Genomic DNA, 20,390 nt, shown 5'->3' on the forward strand with positions numbered 1-20,390 from the left:
GAAAGCAACCTACAGTGTGAAGGACTCCCATCTTACCATCTGGAAAAAGGCACCGAAGCATTCAGGCCCTCACTGCCAGACTCTGGAATAGCTACTTTCCACAGGCCATCCGACAACTGGACAATCAGGGACTTTCCCCTTTGGACTGACACACATTACCTCTGTTATATTGAGTTATATTACTGCACTATTGCATTTTGCCCAGCAGTATTTGCACTAGTTTTACTTTGCACCTGCATTATTCATTTCACTAGTTTAGCGCTGTCTGTCTCATTGTTTCCTTCATTGGTTTTGTAAAATGTTGCTCTTGCACTGCCTGTGTCCCCTGTTTTCACTTTATCCAGCCAGGTTCTCTGTGTCACATTCATGCACTTTTTTGTGTCGGTATGTAACTTTGTTTAAATGTTCCATTTAGCACCAGGTTCTGGAGAAACGTTGTTACATTTCACAATGTACTGTTTAACATGTGGTAGGGTGGTAGTAGCCTCGGGGGTAACACACTCGCCGATGAACCAGAAGACCCAGGTTCAAATCCCACTTACTACCATTGTGTCCCTGAGCAAGACACTTAACCCTGAGTCCACGGGGGGGACTGTCCCTGTAACTACTGATTGTAAGTTGCTCTGGATAAGGGTGTCTGATAAATGCTGTAAATGTAAATGTATGTAGCTGAAAAGACAATACAGCTCGCTTGAACTTGAACAAGTGACCTATTCTTTGAGGGAGAACTATGGTCAATAAATATTGTGACATTGTGACAAAATGCTAAGCTTTTTTCTACAATGAATTTGAAACTGTGCTGAGGATATTTATATCCAAATCAGGTGAACAGTGTTGGAACAGTTAAGGGACTAAAAGTAGTGTGACAATTGTTCCACAGCTGTTCCATGGCCAGATATGTGTTATTCCCTCATTATCCCGTTTACAAGGAGCAGAAAAAAAAGAGTTCATTTCATTTCTAGAATGTGCTGTTTGCATTTGGAATCTTTTGCTTTCAACTCTCAATATGAGATCCAGGTCCCAATATTTATGGACCTGGCTATATATCTGCACTGGAAAGCAAAGTTCCTGGAATCAAAAGCAAGTCAAGGTTAGCCAGTACCATATGGGAACAGGTCTCACGCATTCAGCAACATTGACTGCACATACACACAGTTACACGTCTCTGTGACCTTTATTTGATCCCTGTGCCTTGCATAGAACAACACGTAAGTGTCCTAAGTGTTTACAGTGTACCCAGACTGGGTTATGCTATGACAGGCAGCGTGGTATGGGACCCTTTTGCCAGTGTTTATGGGGACACTACTATGAGTTGGCTTGCGTCAATCTTATGTGGACCAACAACAGCTGTGGCAGATAAAGGAGGAATGTCATCAGAGGGGAAACAGAACATGTATCCATGCTACACTTCACCAGCAACACCCGTTGCTTGAGCCTCCGCGATTTAAAACCTCAGCCAAAGGTTGTGACGTGATATTCCTCACACTTGGCAAACGGGAAAATTGTGGGCACTTGTGTTACACTGTGGGGACATTTTGAAAGGGGTTTGTATTGATGTTTGGATTAGATACACTTTAAAACGTCTTACATATAGATCATGTCCTTTAAAGGTCCCCTATTATGAAGTTTATTTTTGTTTTTATATAGGTCTTATTGGTCCCTTAATACTATATCTGAAGTTCCTTTCCAAAATCCACTTTTGGTGCAGAATTACAGCCACATTACGGCCTATAGCAGTGCATGGGCATTTGCAGAAATGACATCATCAGCACTTGTCGTGCCTGCGTTTTTCCAAAAAAAATTTAATTAACCCACTGGTTCCTCAGAGTCTGGTGTGATTTTTATTCACAGAGCAACTGCAATGCTTTGCACATTTTCAAGCCATGACTATCCATGGAACTACTTTTTTGGGGGAGGGGTGGGAAATTCTCAGGGCGGACAAAGCAGGAGAAAGGCGAGGTAACCTTTCCCCTTATGACAACGTAAGGGGACAAATTCCGGATTCGACCTTCTGAGCTGCCGCTCTTTGAACTGCAAAGCAGACTGACCAAAGCACTCTTTACACATATCGCCATTTCAAACCACTGCAGGACCATAGACTGGCTAGGGGAACTCGTATTAATGTTAAATAATCATACGAAGGAAAATGTTCATAATAGGGGACCTTTAAATATTTATGGCGTACCTTTCCTACAAATATAGTAACATAAAGTCTGTATGTGAATGTTGCCAGAGCTGTGTCATTCTGAAGAATGGTCTCTCTGCCAGAGACAGCCTCCTTGCTTTAACTGGCCAAAGAGCGCTCGACAAAACGGAACGCCGCTGCTCTCCGCTGCCAGGAACACTTTTCCCATGCGCCAGTGAGCCAAGACTTCCCTTGTCCAGCCAAGAACAGCACCGTCAAAAGACACAGCTCTGCACCAATCAGAGGGCTCACTGGGGTCCATGGGTTGAGGCCACTGAACCATCTGGAATTATGTGGGGGTTTTTTTGCATGCCTTGTTGGAACCACCGCTTGGTGTCAACGATGAGATTCACTCACACGCTATTGTCAACTGGCGAGATGACAGAGTTGTACAAGTACTTGTATGGGGCGTTGGACAGAGCAGCAGGCTGGGAGTGTGTGTTGATATACTCATTTCCACACGTCTATATTCATTAGGGTCAAAATTAGCTGCTGCTGCCTGCAAGATAAATGGCAGAATATGCACATAAAAAAAACTACTGAACACACACACACTATTCACTTTATAATGTGCATTGACTGTTTTTAATGTATTCATTCTGTTCTGCATACTGTACGACCATGCTGCTATTTAAAGAGAAAGTGAAGTGATTGTCACATGTGATACACAGCACACAGTGCACACAGTGAAATTTGTCCTCTGCATTTAGCCCATCACCCTGAGTGAGCAGTGGGCAGCCATGACAGGTGCCCGGGGAGCAGTGTGTGGGGACGGTGCTTTGCTCAGGGGCACCTCAATGGCACCTTGGCGGATCAGGATTCGAACCGACAACCTTATGATAACGGGGTCGCTTCCTTAACTGCTAGGCCACCTCTGCCCCTTAGAGTCTACGTATATGTAGAGTATAGAGTCCAGGATTATTGAGTGACTGACAATGCAAGTACCTTCACCTTGTAAATGTTACATTTGTGACTCATTTTCAGATGTCTTAACAAATCAAATGTAGACTGGCATTTATATATTATATTCCTAACCTGTAAAGGCCCTAGACTGGGACAGTAGCAATGCTACCAAGAGAGGACAGATGAAACATCTAGTTCCCCTGACTCAACATCCACATGAATGGAAACTAGATACAGCATGAGACTACCTACATCTCCCAGAATTCCAAACTAACCAACACTAACTTAACATAAACCTCTACATAACCTTTGCCTTGTTGTCTGTCTGCATGGTGCTTCATGTGGGTTTGTAGGTCAGGATAGTGAAGGCATTAATGAGACGCTTTTTGTTATCACTTGGCTAAAAAGATGTCAGAGCTGAACAAGACACAGCTAATGCACACACACACACACACACACACACACACACACACACACACACACTGTGCATCCCGACACAAACAATCCCACATATCCCATTATACTCCACACAATGAACCACAAACGTAGGGCATGCAGAGTGCGCGAATCATTAAAGGTGTTTGAATTTCTCGTGATCTGCTCTCACAGGAAAGGAAGCTTCTCGGCTCTCCTGGAGATGCTGCTCAAAGAGCACCACACGCTTTGGTAAACAGCAGCACTGTTGCCAGGCAGACTCTAGTTTGCCTTCATCCAATCAGGCGCCTGACGGGAAACGTAGAAAGCGGCCTCCTGCTTCAGCAAGATGGATTTTTGCCTGTAGTTCTGTGGTCTGACCAGGAGAGGTCAGACTGGTCTTTACCTTCTAAAAACCAGGGCACACGGCATAGTGACAATCCTCGGCCACTTTCGTAGGCTCGCATATTTAACTACATCTTGTCCATATCGTCTGTTGGCCACCCATCTACCTCGTTCCTCTACTAATACCGCGCACCAGATTTGTTGAGAGCGTAGTTCCGTATACTGCATCTGATGCCCAGGCGACACGGGTCTAAGTTTGGGGCTTGTTTGCTAGTTTAAGATGAAAGACGTCCTCAGGAGTTAGAAATAGAAAGAAACACAAACTTTCATGATGTATTTTTTATGTATTTATGGGCACAGCTGTAAAAACAAGGAAGTTCAGAGAGAGTTTTAAAGCCATTAAAGATCGTTGTTCTGGGTTACAGGAATAATATTACATGCTAGGAAAAATGGGTAGTTAGTTTCTCCTCTTCAAGATACAGATATCTTCTAAGCGATTCTTGTAAAGTAAATCTATCTATCTATGTAAGTCCTAAGGACACTTTGCCTTATAGTAGCGAACAAGCTCAGAACGTAGTGCTCCGCTTTTCTTTTTCTTATGGAAGGGTTCAGTGAAAGCCCCTCTTAGACTTACTGACAATAATCCAGGGATGGACACCTTTACAGAAGACACCAGCTCCTCCTGTTCTGCACAACGCTTCAGGGGTTTAATGGGTCTGGGTGTGAGGGGCGTGGCGTTGCTCCCTGGTGGTTCCTACCTCATTAAGCGTACCGCATCCGGCGTCCCTCCAGCGCGTCAGCGGGCGCAGCAGCCCCGGGGGGGTTCCACGGCGTCACAGCACAGCGGTTGGACTCGGGCCCCGACTCAACCTTAACACACAGAAGCACGTGGATCAGTAAATCAGATTTGACCAGAATTCAAACTTTAATCTTTAAGCTTCAAAATGCTTTTGGACCATACTGCATGGTGATGAAATGAAGATCCTGCTCTGGATCATCTATTGGTCAAATCACTTAATGAACTCTCCATGACCTTGTACAAAGTCAGTCGGTTGCATGGATCTGTGCACATATGCCACCGCAGTTCGCTTCACGACCTCTCAATATTAGGATCCAAATCGCCGTCGTGTCCAACCCGGATCACCGCACAGGAGATCACAGTCCGATCCATCACTCCACAGTATCCACAGTAATCCGGGCAAAAGGACAGACGGACGCATCGACCGACGGTATTCTGCCCGTTAACGCGATTCTGTAGCTCATCGCGGTTGTGGAAGGGAGAGGATGGACGTCCGGCTACTGACAGGCCCGCGGGAGGACTGGTGGACAGCGGAAGACAGGGAGGAGGGAGCGAGAGGAGGCGGAATGCTCCTGGGGCTTTGAGGAACGACGGGGAGAAAAGCTGCGGCGGAGGATTACCAGCGCTGCCCGGAGAAGGAATCAATCACCAAGTGTAAAAAAAAACGAGGGAGACGGAGGAAGAGCGAGAGGGAGACAGATGGTGGCTGTGGGGACGTGTGGTGAAACGCGCTGCGATGACAAGTTTATGTGGATCCAGAGACACAAGGCATTCTGGGATGCGTGAATGCAATCAAAAGCGGTCTGTGCCCAGAGTGGGCGTGGGCAGGGGGATAAAAAGGGGACACCGTTCCACGCCTGTACCACCCAGTGCCATTGTGTGGGGACAGTTCGGCTGCAGAATGTCTACTGTGGGTTGAAACGGCGCCTTGCGCTTCACACTTTAGAGCTGCCACTCGTAGCCCAAATGCGTTGCCATGTCGACACATAGTAAACAAGAATAGCCTTGCGCAGTGGGTTCGTCCTTTCTAGCGGCGTCCCTCGGCGTGTCCGACCCAGACGAAGCACCAGTGTCGGGTAAACACATCTTCAGCTGCCAAGGGCAGATGGAAACAGGCTCGGTGTCGCTGGAAGTTCCCTGGAAGGCCGTGGGCTGAAAGCTCCACTGTGAACCCGGCGGCCCATTAAAAGGCGCGGAGCGTGGGGGGTTAAAAAGAGCGCTCTGTGGGTGCGGCGGGCAGGACGACGACGAGCTCGCGACTGTGTCGAGGGATCACGTGACCTGGGACCTGGTTAGAGTCCCGCAGCTTCCTTTGATGGTGTGAAATTGCATTTCTCAGAACTAATAACACCTATTACATGCTTCATTTGGGTAAGAAAAAAAAACTTCACATATTCAGGAGTGCAGTGATGATTTCATGATTTCAAGTGTCTTATCTCTGTTATGAAATAGATTAAGAGTGGCACAAATTTAATAAACTAATATAAAATCCATAATTTCAATAACAGATAAAAACAAAAACAAGCATTTTTCCTCGGTGTAATTAATTTGTTAATTACCAGGTTTGGGCTTCGTTGCAAAGTAAAAAAAAAAAAGCTGTAATTGGTGTGTTTATAGGAAATTATATAAACTGGTATGTGCTCATACTAACAGAGGATTTAATTTATTGGACAAAGAAAAACACATATTTTCAAAAACACATCACATCAAAATTAAAGTAAGATGTTGAAGGTTTCCCAAAAACGTTTGGTGTGTGGCCGAAGTTGGGGGAGGGGACAAGTTACAGGCGACCATGCTTTACTTCCTCATTACATTTTTTACACTAAGCAATTACATACTTCATAAATAACTAAAATGAATAACCTGTTAATAAACAATAGGCATGGCGGCTACTAGCTCTTGCATTTGTAATATTATCTCTTGCTGAATTTTACAACATTCTGATGAATGAATGAATGAATGAAGAAAGTCCACTACATGCCTCTCCACCCATTTCTGTGCCTTAATATTCATCCACATAAACATATTCAGAAATCCTTCCAAACTGCTAAACCGCCATTCATCAGAGTGGTCAATTTTTCACTGAAAGTTGAGTCATGGCAACTGGACTTTCTTTCTTTAAGGTAAGTAACTGTAAGTAATGCAACTTAAGATACATGCATAGTGTTGGCAGTGTTGGTCTATAACGTCCTTCAGTGCAATAAGGTCACAAAATTCAACGACGGCCACTGATGCACTCACGTAATAAAACCGTACCCAAATGTGTGGGCTGTGAGCGTTTAAAAAGAAGGGACAGGAAGTGAAGTGAACTTCCCAGATTTGTCTTTTCCATATTAAAAGAAAAAGTGCCACCCTATCTTATCTGCTTCTGACTCTTGCTGTTTACTGCCAGACGCTGGCTGCACAAGGACAGTCTGTGATAATGGCCAGTTGATTTGAGTTGGCTGCGGCTCAGCGTGTTTGGACCCTGACGTACTGTCTCGCAGATGGGGGGGGGGGTCGTTACGCCGTACTTCCTTCACATCTTGGCTATAACACAAACATGCACTCACACTCACACACACACACACACACACACACACACACACTACAATACCTTTCCTGCTCACGTCTGCGTATTGCTGCCAAATGCTCGGGAACTTCAAGAAACAATTCCGCACACTGCACTTCCCCTCTCACAGATGTGCGGGGGTGACACGAAAACACGCTCCACAGGACACAAACCCTTTTAAAGCCGCGACCAGCAGCACCTCCGAGGTGTTTACGAGGCCGGCATTCCTGACGAGACGACCCTATAATGCCGTCCTTCGGTGCGATTCACAGGCTTGTAAAAATCCCGCAGAGACTTCATATAAAGCAGCGACGTCCACGTCCACCATCAAGGACACAGGCAGGAGCAAGTAAGGTTGTCTTGGAGAGCATGATAAATCACATGAGATCTAATACAGAGTAATTAGCGTTAGCATTAACATCGGCTTTGGGGCCTAACGGCTGTGGTGCCATCAGAAATTACACAACTGCATTGTTCGAAAGAAACGGGAGAAGAAACACTGTAGCTTACAAGGACATTAAAACATTCTGATTATTCTGATTATTGTTAACAAATGTGAACAAAAGATCTGAAAAAATAAGTTATTTTCTTAATTTTATCGCCACAGCTTTAATTGGATCACATTTGCTATTTTAAATAGGCACTTTAAGGTTACAGTTGTGGCTTGAAAGGTATGATTCGACCTCAACAACATTTGATCGAGGGCTCATTTTGCGTCTTTCATTAAGGGCTGAATGTGAGTTTAGGTGCAATTTAGACCGGAAATAACCAGCAGCGCTTCTCGCCGTGGTGCTACGTGCTGCAGGAGTGAGCGCATACGTCCAATGGAACCTGGCTCTCATTGTACAATTTCCCTGCATTGTTCGTTAAAAAAGCAGCTCCTTTTCCCCGCGGTCTCGGCCTTTCAGAGGTGACCGGGTGCAGCAAAACGTAATAGGTTTTTACGTCTGATCATTTTAAAAATAAAAGCCAGTCTTCCTGTGTATGAGAGCGTATGTGTGTGTTTTTGGTGTTACACAACCCTTCCTCTGCATAGCGTACAGTATAAGGTTCAGAGATATAGAACAAGGGGGGAAAGACGATCCTCCTCACGCTCCCAGGACAGCATCGCTACCAAGAAGAGGATGAAAAGGAAGCGGAAAGAGATAAATAGAGGGGATAAAAACCGGGACAGAAGTTCCAGGAACACCTGGTGGCAAATAGTGACGGTGTAGAGGGTTTTAGTTGGATGAAGGTTTCACAGTTTCGCCGTGATGGCCTTGGCTTGTTGGCCTGCTGCCTGGTGATGGCCAGGTCTGGCTGAGGGCTCGGCTTGTATCCCAGCGGAGCCCAGTGACAGCCGCCTGTAACACGCCGTCCCCTCTGAGCTGATGCAGGTGTGAGGAGACAGTGGTGACGTTTCACCGTTGTCTTGGAGACGGAGGCTGTGGTGAACGCGACGGGAACATGACCTTGACCTATAGACAGCGGCATGCTGAGAGAGAGGGAAAGCAGCGCTGAGGCATCATCAACATACATCCTTTCCAATACGGCGCTCTTGCGGGGGGTTCACGCGTTTACAAGGCGTTACCAGACGCACTGGTGCATCTACGGACACGTGCGGTTTTCTAGTAGCTATCGGTTTCAAAAGAGTTGGATTTTGACTAATTTTCAATTCCTATTACTGACAATTAATTATCCACCTCAGCAGCTGATTTCATATATGATAAGATAACAGGACATTTTTTTTTTGCTACAAACAAATACAGCATTGGAGGCTCGAAGGAGAACCAGGTGTGAGGATGCCTGTGTGTGTGTCTGTATTTGCTACAGAGCGCAGGTCTACTCATACTCCCCTCGGAGGGCAGGGCCACACACAGGCACGTACAAACACACTTCACAGCCCAACCCTTCCAAGGTCACTCAACAGACACACAAGAGCGGGGGCTGACATCACTACTACCGCAGGGCAGTTACATCACAGATCGATGGATAGGAGGGGCAGCCGCGGATTAATGTGGTGAGCTCATCTTAGACCCTCAGACAGCTGGACACACAGACACGCACACATACACAAGCAGCAGTTCCACGCCACAGCACAGGATCATAATTTCCCATTTTTTTTTCTCTTTTGAGCTGAAAGCAACAGCTTGGTGGTAGTGAATCACGGCCATTTTCAGATGATGGGAAGTGACTTAATAAAGCCATTCACGCTCCAGCAATATCACCAGAACGCATTTACTCCACACACACTACACACACAACACTGTACATTGTGTATCTGCAGCATTATAAACAGTGTGATTCAATGGAATTATTTATTTACACCAGCTTCATCCAGACAAATCATCCACAGAGCATCAGCCAACCACAGACTGAGCCTTTCAATAACACTGAACACGCAACACACAACAGTAAACACAGTGTGTGCATCTGCCCAGAGACCCAACTGTTCAATTAGGCTGATCACCCAAAACTCAACACCAAAACCATGTCTACATCTATGGAGAGACTGAGCTGTTCATCTAACACTCAACACCAAAAACTGTGTCTACATCTATAGAGAGTCTGAGCTGTTCATCCAACACTCAACACCAAAAACTGTGTCTACATATATAGAGAGACTGAGCTGTTCATCCAACACTCAACAACAAAAAACTGTTTCTACATCTATAGAGAGACGGAGCTGTTCATCCAACACTCAACACCAAAAACTGTTTCTACATCTACAGAGAGACGGAGCTGTTCATCCAACACTAAACACCAAAAAACTGTTTCTACATCTATAGAGAGACTGAGCTGTTCATCCAACACTCAACACCAAAAACTGTGTCTACATATATAGAGAGACTGAGCTGTTCATCCAACACTCAACACCAAAAAACTGTTTCTACATCTATAGAGAGACTGAGCTGTTCATCCAACACTCAACACCAAAAACTGTGTCTACATATATAGAGAGACTGAGCTGTTCATCCAACACTCAACACCAAAAAAACTGTTTCTACATCTATAGAGAGACTGAGCTGTTCATCCAACACTCAACACCAAAAACTGTGTCTACATCTATAGAGAGACGGAGCTGTTCATCCAACACTCAACACCAAAAAACTGTTTCTACATCTATAGAGAGACTGAGCTGTTCATCCAACACTCAACACCAAAAACTGTGTCTACATCTATAGAGAGACTGAGCTGTTCATCCAACACTCAACACCAAAAAACTGTTTCTACATCTATCCATAGACTGAGCTGTACATCCAACACTCAATACCAACAACTGTGTCTACATTTATGGAGACACCAAGCTGCTCAACTAAGCTGAACATTTAACAATCAACATCAAAAACAGTGTCCATATCCAGAGACTAAGGTGTTCATCCAACACTCAACACCAAAAACCATGTCTACATCTATCCAGCAACTGAGCTGTTCATCCAACACTCAACACCAACAACTGTGTCTACATCTATACTGAGACAGAGGTGTTCATCCAACTCTCAACACCAAACAGTTTCCATAATCAGAGACTGGGCTGTTCAATAACACTCAACACCAAAAACCACCCAGAAACCAAGCTCAACACCAAGCTTCACCCCAAACTCAACACCAAAAACAGGGTCTACATCTATCTGGAGACTGAGCTGTTCACCCAACACTTAACACCAAATACAGTGTCTACATCCATCCAGAGATTGAACTGTTCACTCACACCAAACACACTGCAGACAGCAATCAGAGACTGAGCTGTTCAATTACAATGAACACCCAACCCAGTATCAGTCACCCATATGTTGAACTGTTCAGTAACACTGAACATCAAATAAAGCAGAGGTCATCCAGAGACCGAACATCGAACACTGAAGATAAGACTTCACTTTTCAATGATGCCAAACACCCAATAATCAACACCAAACGCAGCCAGTTCAATAATAAACACCAAATCAGGCTCAGAACCCAATACTGAACATAGTACCAGACAACTAGCCAAAGCTGTTCAAAAGCAGCAAAAAGCATCCAGCACTGAACACCAACCAAGCACAGGCAACGGCACAGCAGGGTAACACAGACATACACACACACAAACACATAACCCTAAACCCAAGGTACTGCGGCTGTCTTTATTCCCTCCGAGCCCACCTCAGCCACCTTCCTTCGATGCGTGTGTGCAGCCGCAGATGGAGAGCTATCCGAGTCCTCACTGTAGTCCACATCCGCGCCCTTGCTTCATTTCTCCACTCTATGCTGGCCTGTCAGACGGGACAAAGGGCCGTAAAAGGATAGCGCTGGTGGTGAGAGGCAGGTGCCGCTCTCCGGTTTCCCCACAGAGGCGAGATAACCTCTCAACCCTCCCTATTTTCCTTCTTTCTTTCACACAGAGCAGTAAAGCCTCAGCCGCTGAAGAAAAAAGTAATGAAAAAAGGAGTAAACTGTGGGCGTGGTCCCCTTAAACTCCAAATGGATGGCCCACAACCAGGTCACTTCACAATCTCGGTAACAAGGCTACGCTGCCATTAGGCCTGTAAAAGTCGCCGACGTGAAGGTGAACAGCGTCACTCTGTACTTCCATTGTGTAAACTGGGTGTGACATTGTGGGCCAAGTGACACTTTGTGCTGAAAATGTCAAGAGGCCCGTGAACTCATCGCGATAACAGGGTGTCTCTTATTAGCCTTGAACTGCACACTTACTGCTCCATTTTAATTTCGAGTGTTCCAGACAGTGCTGGTTGCGACCATATAAAGCCTGGTGAAAGGGGTACGTGTTCATTCATTGTTACTTGGTTACGCGGACGTCAGTCAGGAGTGAACGAGTGGTTTCATTTTTATAATGAAATATAAATGGCCTGAATTAATGGCCTCTTCAACAAACGCAGCAGTTCTCTATTTTCAAATCTTAACAACAGTGACCCTGATGACCTCTAGGCATCTGCACGTAAAGCCGAAATTACCCAAGCACAGTTGTCACAAACAAAAAAAAAAATGAATAAAATACATGTGCAATGCTGCAAATGGAGATATAAAAAAACAACGGGGTTCTTTTCTATAACCCCCCCCCTTGTCGAGTCTTCAAAGAGTCCCCAGGCCTCCTGAGAGTTTCCTCAAGTGCACAAGGGACTGACAATCCCCCCACTCCCCTCCGAGAGACAAGCAGGAAAACACAACGCAACTCCAGCTTTGTGGTTTATAAAGTAAACCCCTCCATTTATAATTGATGAAACAGCCCGGAAGATGAGAATCCATGAATATTCAGTGCTGTCACTCTGCATTTCTTAATATAAATATTTTTTTTAATATAATTATCACTGTTTAATACCTGCACAGTAGGTGCGAGTTTAAGGAAAGCTGGCAAAGCTCTCCGTGAAGTCGCAGGTGCCGCCGGCCGCCGCCAGATGCCGCTGTTTCCCCGCCGAACAAGAAACGGGGGGCAGCCAAGCTCCCATGTCATGGAGACAGACACGGGGCTGATCTAGGATCAGCGAGTACGAAGTGAGGAAATGGAGGCTGTGGAGGAGGTTGGGGCTTCCTTAAAGGAGCAGATAATACTCAAACGAGCACACGCACACATACATGTCAAGAGCAAAAACGGGCTTTCACAACTTCCCCTCCTGCTACTACTACTATCACTATCACTTACTCACAACTAAACACCCACGCATGCACACACACACACACACATGCAATTTCATACAGAGCTATGGGAAGACATGCATCAACGCAGACATGCTCACACACACACTGACCTCAGCTGCAAACGGCCAATCACGAGGCCATTTCTCCACCCCGGACTAACCACATGCTGACCTGATGGTCATGCTGCCGTGCATGAGACCCTTAGCCCTTCTCCCAGGAAACAAAAAAGTACACCGGCGTCACCTGGTTACCCCGTCACATGGTCCGTCGTGTTTACTCCGACCGCGCGGTTGCCTGGCAACGTGAAGTTGTGTTCTGGCCTCACGAGAGGAGTAATGAAATGGTCTTGCTGACAAGGGTGTACAGAGTGCTGCACCGACTGTCTGTTGAAATTGACAGGCAAATGACAGAAAAACAGCGACATCGCAGAAGTGGAGCAAATCGAATCATTACGAACAAGAGCTCCAGGTTGTATGCATGCAAAGACCTTTTCATTGCACAGATTAGAAAAATGGTAATAATAATTCCCTCCGCCGCCAACAGCAAAATGATTCACAGGCAGGTTCCAGACGCTCACATTAAAACAAGACCAGCGCCGGTGTTATTTAATGGATTCCCTGGGTGCCTTAATGTCACTTTGTGCCTTATTAACCTCACACCCCCACCCCGTCTCTCTCACAGTCATGTGGCCAGATCCACTAGTGTCCCAGGGAGGTTTACAAACTGACACGAAGCCATTCGGCTCATCGGTTACTGATGCGGACAGAGTACTGCCCCACTGGGGGCCACGAACTACCACTATCACAATATTGCGCTCAGCAGCATCCGATCTCATTCAGATCTAATCGTTCGTGGTTACTTGCTGATGTGAATTATGTGAGTGTAAAAAACGGACTTTTTAATCTTACATTTGCAAGTGTGTGTGTGTGTGTGTGTGTGTTCACGTCAGACAGACTCTGTGCGTGGGCGTGGGCGGAATACGGCGCTGTCTCTTTAAGAGACGCGCAGAGTTCATTCAGGCAGACCCATACTGAGCAGCTATTTATAACCTCCGTCTTTGAGGTCTCCGTTCCATTTGCATGTGTGAGCCTCGTTCTATGCCTCCCTCTTGCGCACGCACACACACACACACACACACACACACATACAGTGTCACACACTTGCAGTCCTTTGCATATGCCATGCGGTTTTACAGAGAGGCGGCTTTTCCTGTTGCTGGTTATCATACAGCTGTGTGTGTGTGTGTGTGTGTGTGTGTGTGTGTGTGAGTGTGATGTGTGTAGAAATAAGGTGTGACCACAGAGGTCACAGTGTGTGTGTCTGTGTGTGTGAAGTGGGAATGTGTACTTCTCACTGTGCACTGCTATCAGGCTCAGTACTGCTATGTGTGTGTGTGTGTGTGTGTGTGTGTACTCTAGCAGAGCGAGCCCGGCCGTATGTGTGTGTGATGAGTCACTGCTTGACACAGCAGGGGGATTAATTACACTCACTGAGCATGTCTGCCGTTGTGTGTGTGTGTGTGTGTGTAGATGCTTTCTCACATACGTTTCTAGCTCGGCTCGAGTGAAACTAATCCATACAGTTGATGCCATGGCTACTTTTAAGTTAAGTCTTCGTCAGGGTTTGTGTGTGTGTTCAGTGGGATACGAACACAAAAAGAAATGTAAAAGTACTTTATAAAAGTGACATCTGGTTCCCTAAAAGATATAAAAGCCAAGGTATGTGTGTATGTGTGTGTGTGTGTGTGTGTGTGTGTGTGTTTATCTAGCCGGAGGTGATTAGCCACATTTACCCCTGACATGCGACCAATCCTTGTGGTCGATATCACTTGCAGTCCAATCAACCTTGACTCCCAGCCCAGCCTGTAACTCCAACACATGGTTGTAACGCTGCAGGAATCAAGAAGAATGTGAGATGTACATTAGGAGAACATTAGTGAAAGTGAAGTGATTGTCACTTGTGATACACAGCAGCACAGCACACGGTGCACACAGTGACATTTTTCCTCTGCATTTAACCCATCACCCTGAGTGAGCAGTGGGCAGCCATGACAGGCGCCCGGGGAGCAGTGTGTGGGGACGGTGTTTTGCTCAGTGGCACCTCAGTGGAACCCAGCTCGGGATTTGAACCGGCAACTTTCTGATTACGGGGCCACTTCCTTAACTGCTAGGCCACCATGAGAAGAACGGCCCAGGTCTGGTGACATCCCTCCGCTGCATTGCATTCATCCCAAATCACTATGTGTTCATAGCTGCTTCCTGTGGTCCACGGATGGACCAGGGGACTCAACACTGGTCATGCCAGTTCCCTCTGTTCTGCACACCATATTTACAAACTATATTTCTATTTTCACACGGTGTCTTGGCAACAAACACAACACAACAGAAACTCCCAGCCACAGCTGGGATATTAATATATAACATATCCATATTATGAAAGTGAAGTGATTGTCACACGTGATACACAGCAGCACAGCACACAGTGCACACAGTGAAATTTGTCCTCTGCATTTAACCCATCACCCTGAGTGAGCAGTGGGCAGCCATGACAGGCGCCCGGGGAGCAGTGTGTGGGGACGGTGCTTTGCTCAGTGGCACCTCAGTGGTACCTTGGCAGATCGGGATTCGAACCAGCAACCTTCTGATTACGGGGCCACTTCCTTAACCGCTAGGCCACCATGAGAAGAACGGCCCAGGTCTGGTGACATCCCTCCGCTGCATTGCATTCATCCCAAATCACTATGTGTTCATAGCCGCTTCCTGCGGTCCACGGATGGACCAGGGGACTCAACACTGGTCATGCCAGTTCCCTCTGTTCTGCACACCATATTTACAAACTATATTTCTATTTCAGCAACCTTCTGATTAAGATGCTTTCACTTTTCCTGCTGTGGCCATTCATTATAAATAGTCAGACATGAGTTCAAGTTCAAGTTCAAGTTCAAGTTCAAGTTCAAGTGCTTTGTTGTCATTTCAGCTACATGCAGGTACATGGTGACCTGGTGCTACCTGTAACATTTAAACAAAGATACGTCCTGACGTGAAGTTGTAAAGAAAAGTCAGACATCTTGTGGTTTAGACCTCAGTTATGAAAATGGTGTTTTACATTCTTAATGACAAATACGTGATTATTGTTCAAAATGGCCATAATTGAAATTTTATGCTTCATCCAAAATAAGCACAGCTGATCTTTAATGCCGATCCGTTACAAAAAAGCCAGTAAACCAGTTATACTCGGAAAATATCGTGAGCTGGTAGTTAGACACAAATATGCCATAGAGCACTTTCATATGGTACCTGAGAAAAGAGCCAGGGGCTTATGGGAGTTCAGGCATACAGTGATGAGTAACAGCGGCAGACGGATCGCACCAATCACATGGATCGACCAATTTGGAGCCGGAGGAGGTTAGGAGGTGCAGTAAGTAAGACAATTTGGGTGCTGCACGTGCGCTTATCATGTCGTTACCAAGGCTGTTCATGTTAATGAACACCACAAACACACACACACACACACACACACACACTCAGACATCCAGGCCTCCACTGCGCATTTATTGTTCAGTGTAGCAGAAAATTCAAGGAGCCAATAAAGGTGTCAAACAGCCACACTGTATAATTTAGACCAGGCAATGGCAGAGGGGGATTGGGTGTCTTGGAGGTGAGGCGAACCAGATGACCTCCAAAAACAACATGGAGCAACATGGAGACCTCTCTCCAATCCTTAAAAAACACTACACGTGGAGTGGTCATTTTAATATTAAAAATATTTGACCCGGAAGTCCAGAAAGATGAAAAATCTGTGGTTGACATGGCACACAGACAGGAAGCTACAACATGACCCTGTTCATGCTGATTGACTGAGAAAGAGGCGAGGGGCGAGCAGGGAGGACTAAACCGAATCAAACCGAATAAACATGAGGGATGACGACAAACACACGAGGAGGAAAACACTGGAAGGGGAAGTCAGTGGAGCAGGATGCCTTCCTGAGCCCCTTTATCACACATGGGCGTGGCTGCACTGGGGCTGGCACACGTCCTCACCCCCCCAGCCTGCAGCTGGCCGCCATGCCAGCTGTACCGCCCTGCTGCTTCCACCCTGCCCACTTGCAATGTGCAGCTATGCCAGCTCTACGGGGTGACATCACTGTGGAGCTGAAGGCTGTTTCATTATATTATATTACAATTTTTTGCTTTGGCAGCACACTTGTGTCATTTTTGGTCGTGCCAATAAATTACATCTAGGAAAGTGAGGTGGGGCGAGCGGCGTGATTTTCACTAAAACACAGTTGGTCGGAATACCGATAATTAACAAGTTCACTATTTACAAAAATGTATGCAACCTAATCTATGCTATGAAGTGTTATTTGAAATGTGTTCATAGACAGGTTTGGGCTAAAGTAGTGATGGCTTAATAAACGTATTCAGTAATGTATTCTGTTACAGTAGGTTAAAAAGTAATTTATTCAGAATTTGTCAATTACATCGGAATGAGCATTATTTTTTTAATAATGATTTAATCTTGGCTTGGTTTTAAAGTAACAATATTACAAATACTTATAAAATATACATATATTTTGAATATGATCGCTGTGACTGAGCTAGTGACAGGCAGAACAAATAAACTATGTAAAAATCAAACTTCATCGAACTTTTCAACATTTCAATATTTATTGATTAAACAACCCAACTTTGTAAAACTTTTTTTAGACCAAAATATCACTCAAATGCTTACATTAGCTGTCGTTTTTTATATATCTTGCAATTAAAAGAGATTAACTGTGCAGCCCTGTACTGTACTGGCACTGGTCAGAGGCAAGAGGCCAAAGGCCAAATTTGTTATTGCAGTTATGCCATAATCTACCCCGTAATGTTTATTTATGGCGTTTATTTAAAAAAAAAAAACGATCATCATCTTCCGTGATGATCTCTGATCCTGTTGTTCCTAAGCAACGTCATTCAGGGAGCCGCTGACTTTGTGACCATAAACAATGCAATCAGGCATAGTGATATTTAAAGTGGTGCGTCATATCATGAGATATTATCGCTCCTGGGACTCCTCACAGGAGTCTAAATATCTTTAATCAGTTCCAGCAGCAGCAGGAAGAGATGTTGGTGTTGATCAGACTGTTTAAACAGCCCCACTGCAATGGCGCAAAGGTCAGAGGTCTCGTCTTTGGCCCGCATGCACTAAAACAGCCTTCCGTACCGCGGCGCATCTTACGTAAGAAAAGGCGACAACAGCCCTCTGGGCTCCACTAACTCCACCCTGGGAGGCTGTTCTTTTCCATCATGAAGTCCATCGGCAGGTTTTTCCTCATCCGTGCGGCCTTTGTTAACTGAATGCTCCCTCCCTCAGCAGGCGAGGCAAACACTCCTGCGAGTCGATTCGACGTTCCAGCCGGCTGCGCCAGGAGAGTGAGACAGTGTCGGGTAGCTGTTATTGAGCAGGTAAATCAGAGAGGCGAGGTGTTATTGATCTCGGAGCGAAGCAGGCAATGGAGCCCCGGTGAGCCCAGCTGTCCCCACATACCCTCCGAAAACTCTGAAAAGTGTCCATAGATCTCTCCCCGCGTGATGTGCATTTGGCAAAGGGCGGCCATTAAATACACACAGCACGTCTGAAGAACCCGAAGGACCAAGGAACAAAGTGAGAGCTACAAAAAATCACTGATTTCAAAGGTTCAAAAGTATAATTTTTCAGGGTACAAATGGCAAGTCAATGGCACAATAACATGAATCAGATCCACATATTCCCACAATGTCACTACATACGCAACTCACCTGTTACAGAAACGAATACACACATTTTGGCCAGCTGTACATTTACTAGCTTATTTAAATGACCATAGAATGCATTGCAATGCATGATATTCAAACCAGTGGTAATATCAATGTTCAAGTGGGTATTTCCGTGGTATATTTTTGAATCACGGCCACTTGTTAGATACGATATTTCGCCAGGTCACCCTCAGACTGGCAGCTGTGGAGTGGGAGGCCGGGAAATCCACTGCCTACACTGTCCTGTCGGTTGGAGCCGACGCAAGTAGAGAACCTCCGAGTGCATCTGAGTATCGAGAGGGAGACGAAGGGAGGGAGGGGTGTTGGTAGGCGGCTCTCCCTGTTACACAATGCACATTGTATAATGGTGTAGGCGTGGGCCGCCATCTGTAGAGTAGCGCCGGGCGGCCGCACCTTATTCGGTGGATGTTAAATATAGAGCCGTACATCTACCAAACAGACGCCTTTGCACAGGGACAGGCGGACACCTACTGACAACTACTGCAGGTACTACCAGATGTTTGCTTACCTGTGTCATGCATAGCCAACGTCCTCCAGAAAACACACTAACACCACAAGCTATGGTGGGTACACCTGCCCAAGGTCTCAAGAGAATTTGAAAAATATGCACCAAGATGCCAAGTATCTACATTCATATCAAATCACCACATCTATGAAAACTAGAAGCCAGATATACAGCAGCCAGTAATAATGTATTTATTTTCACTTAAAAACACAGACCTATGTAACCATGTCAGAGAATGAAGAGTAAGATAAGCCTTTTCTTCTTAATTCCCATGCACTGCCATAATATTTTTGGGGCGGTGGTGGCCTAGTGGGCAAGGAAGGGGCTATCCACCACTGAGGTCCCCCTGATCAAGGTGCCGCCCCGACACTGTGCTCCCCGGTCGCCTTTCATGGCTGCCCACTGCTCACCAATGGGTAAAATGCAGAGGACACATTTATTTGTTTCACCAATAAAATATATAAGGCCTAGAGAATTTTTTTTCCACATTCCAGTCATTTTTATGTACTGTCTCACAATAGTTTACTGTAAATTTTTGATGTTGTACTTCACAACCAATACACAAACCAATCATACCGCAGGAAACTGTCTAGCAACGTATTGAGTATTTTGGACGTCTCGGGGTTGGAGGGAGAAGTTAGCATATATTTAGAGAAGGGGGGTGTTGAGTGTGTAAAACCATTAGAGTTTGTGAGTCCAGGCTGCAGCGTTACTTAAAACAGGTCCCTCCCTCCCTAATGGTCACCACATGCAGCCGAGCTCCGCTGGTCATGAGAGCCAACCTGGCCGCAGATCTGCCGATATTAGCTCCGCCTCGGCCCCCAAAAGCAGCACGTTCCACCGTGTAGGAGCCCTCTGCCAAAAGCCTCCATCTGATAACGGCCTACGGGACTTGCTCACAGCACAGGAGAAGACTGCGCCAGCGTTCCCAAGACTCCCGATAAGACATCCTCCAAAACGATCATAATCAGGTCAAATGAGGGTGAAAGACCACTCAGTGAACTGAGATGGGGGAGGGAGAGCTCCCGTAAATAAATGAACCAATGACAGGGTGCATTAATGTATGAGGCAGCGGCTGCAAAACAAGTAAGCGCGAGGCTTATTGAACATAAAACCTACATAAAATCAACATAGGAGGAGGTTCACGAGACAGAACAGCATTTGTTGGGAAGGATGTATGGATGGATGGACAGGTGTTGCCACTACATCGGAAGCGAAGTGAAAAAAAGTGAAAGTGAAGTGATAAACAGCACTGCTCACGGTGACACAAACCTCTGCTT

General features: G+C 45.7%; 1 protein-coding gene across 3 annotated transcripts in view; it reads right to left on the bottom strand.

Annotated features, from left to right (window-relative positions):
- The window catches only part of atxn1a (ataxin 1a), a 68,566-nt gene that overhangs the window by 23,543 nt on the left and 24,633 nt on the right, over positions 1 to 20,390 (bottom strand). For 2 of the 3 annotated variants that reach the window (XM_028963553.1, XM_028963555.1), the window contains one exon: positions 4,606 to 4,717. The gene's annotated coding sequence lies outside the window, so the exon portion shown is untranslated. Of the gene's footprint in view, positions 1 to 4,605; positions 4,718 to 12,917; positions 12,940 to 20,390 lie in introns of those variants that run through there. The other variant, XM_028963554.1, reaches the window with a different exon arrangement.

The sequence above is a fragment of the Denticeps clupeoides genome, chromosome 20, assembly GCF_900700375.1.
Source record: "Denticeps clupeoides chromosome 20, fDenClu1.1, whole genome shotgun sequence".
In the NCBI taxonomy this organism is placed as follows: Eukaryota; Metazoa; Chordata; class Actinopteri; order Clupeiformes; family Denticipitidae; genus Denticeps; species Denticeps clupeoides.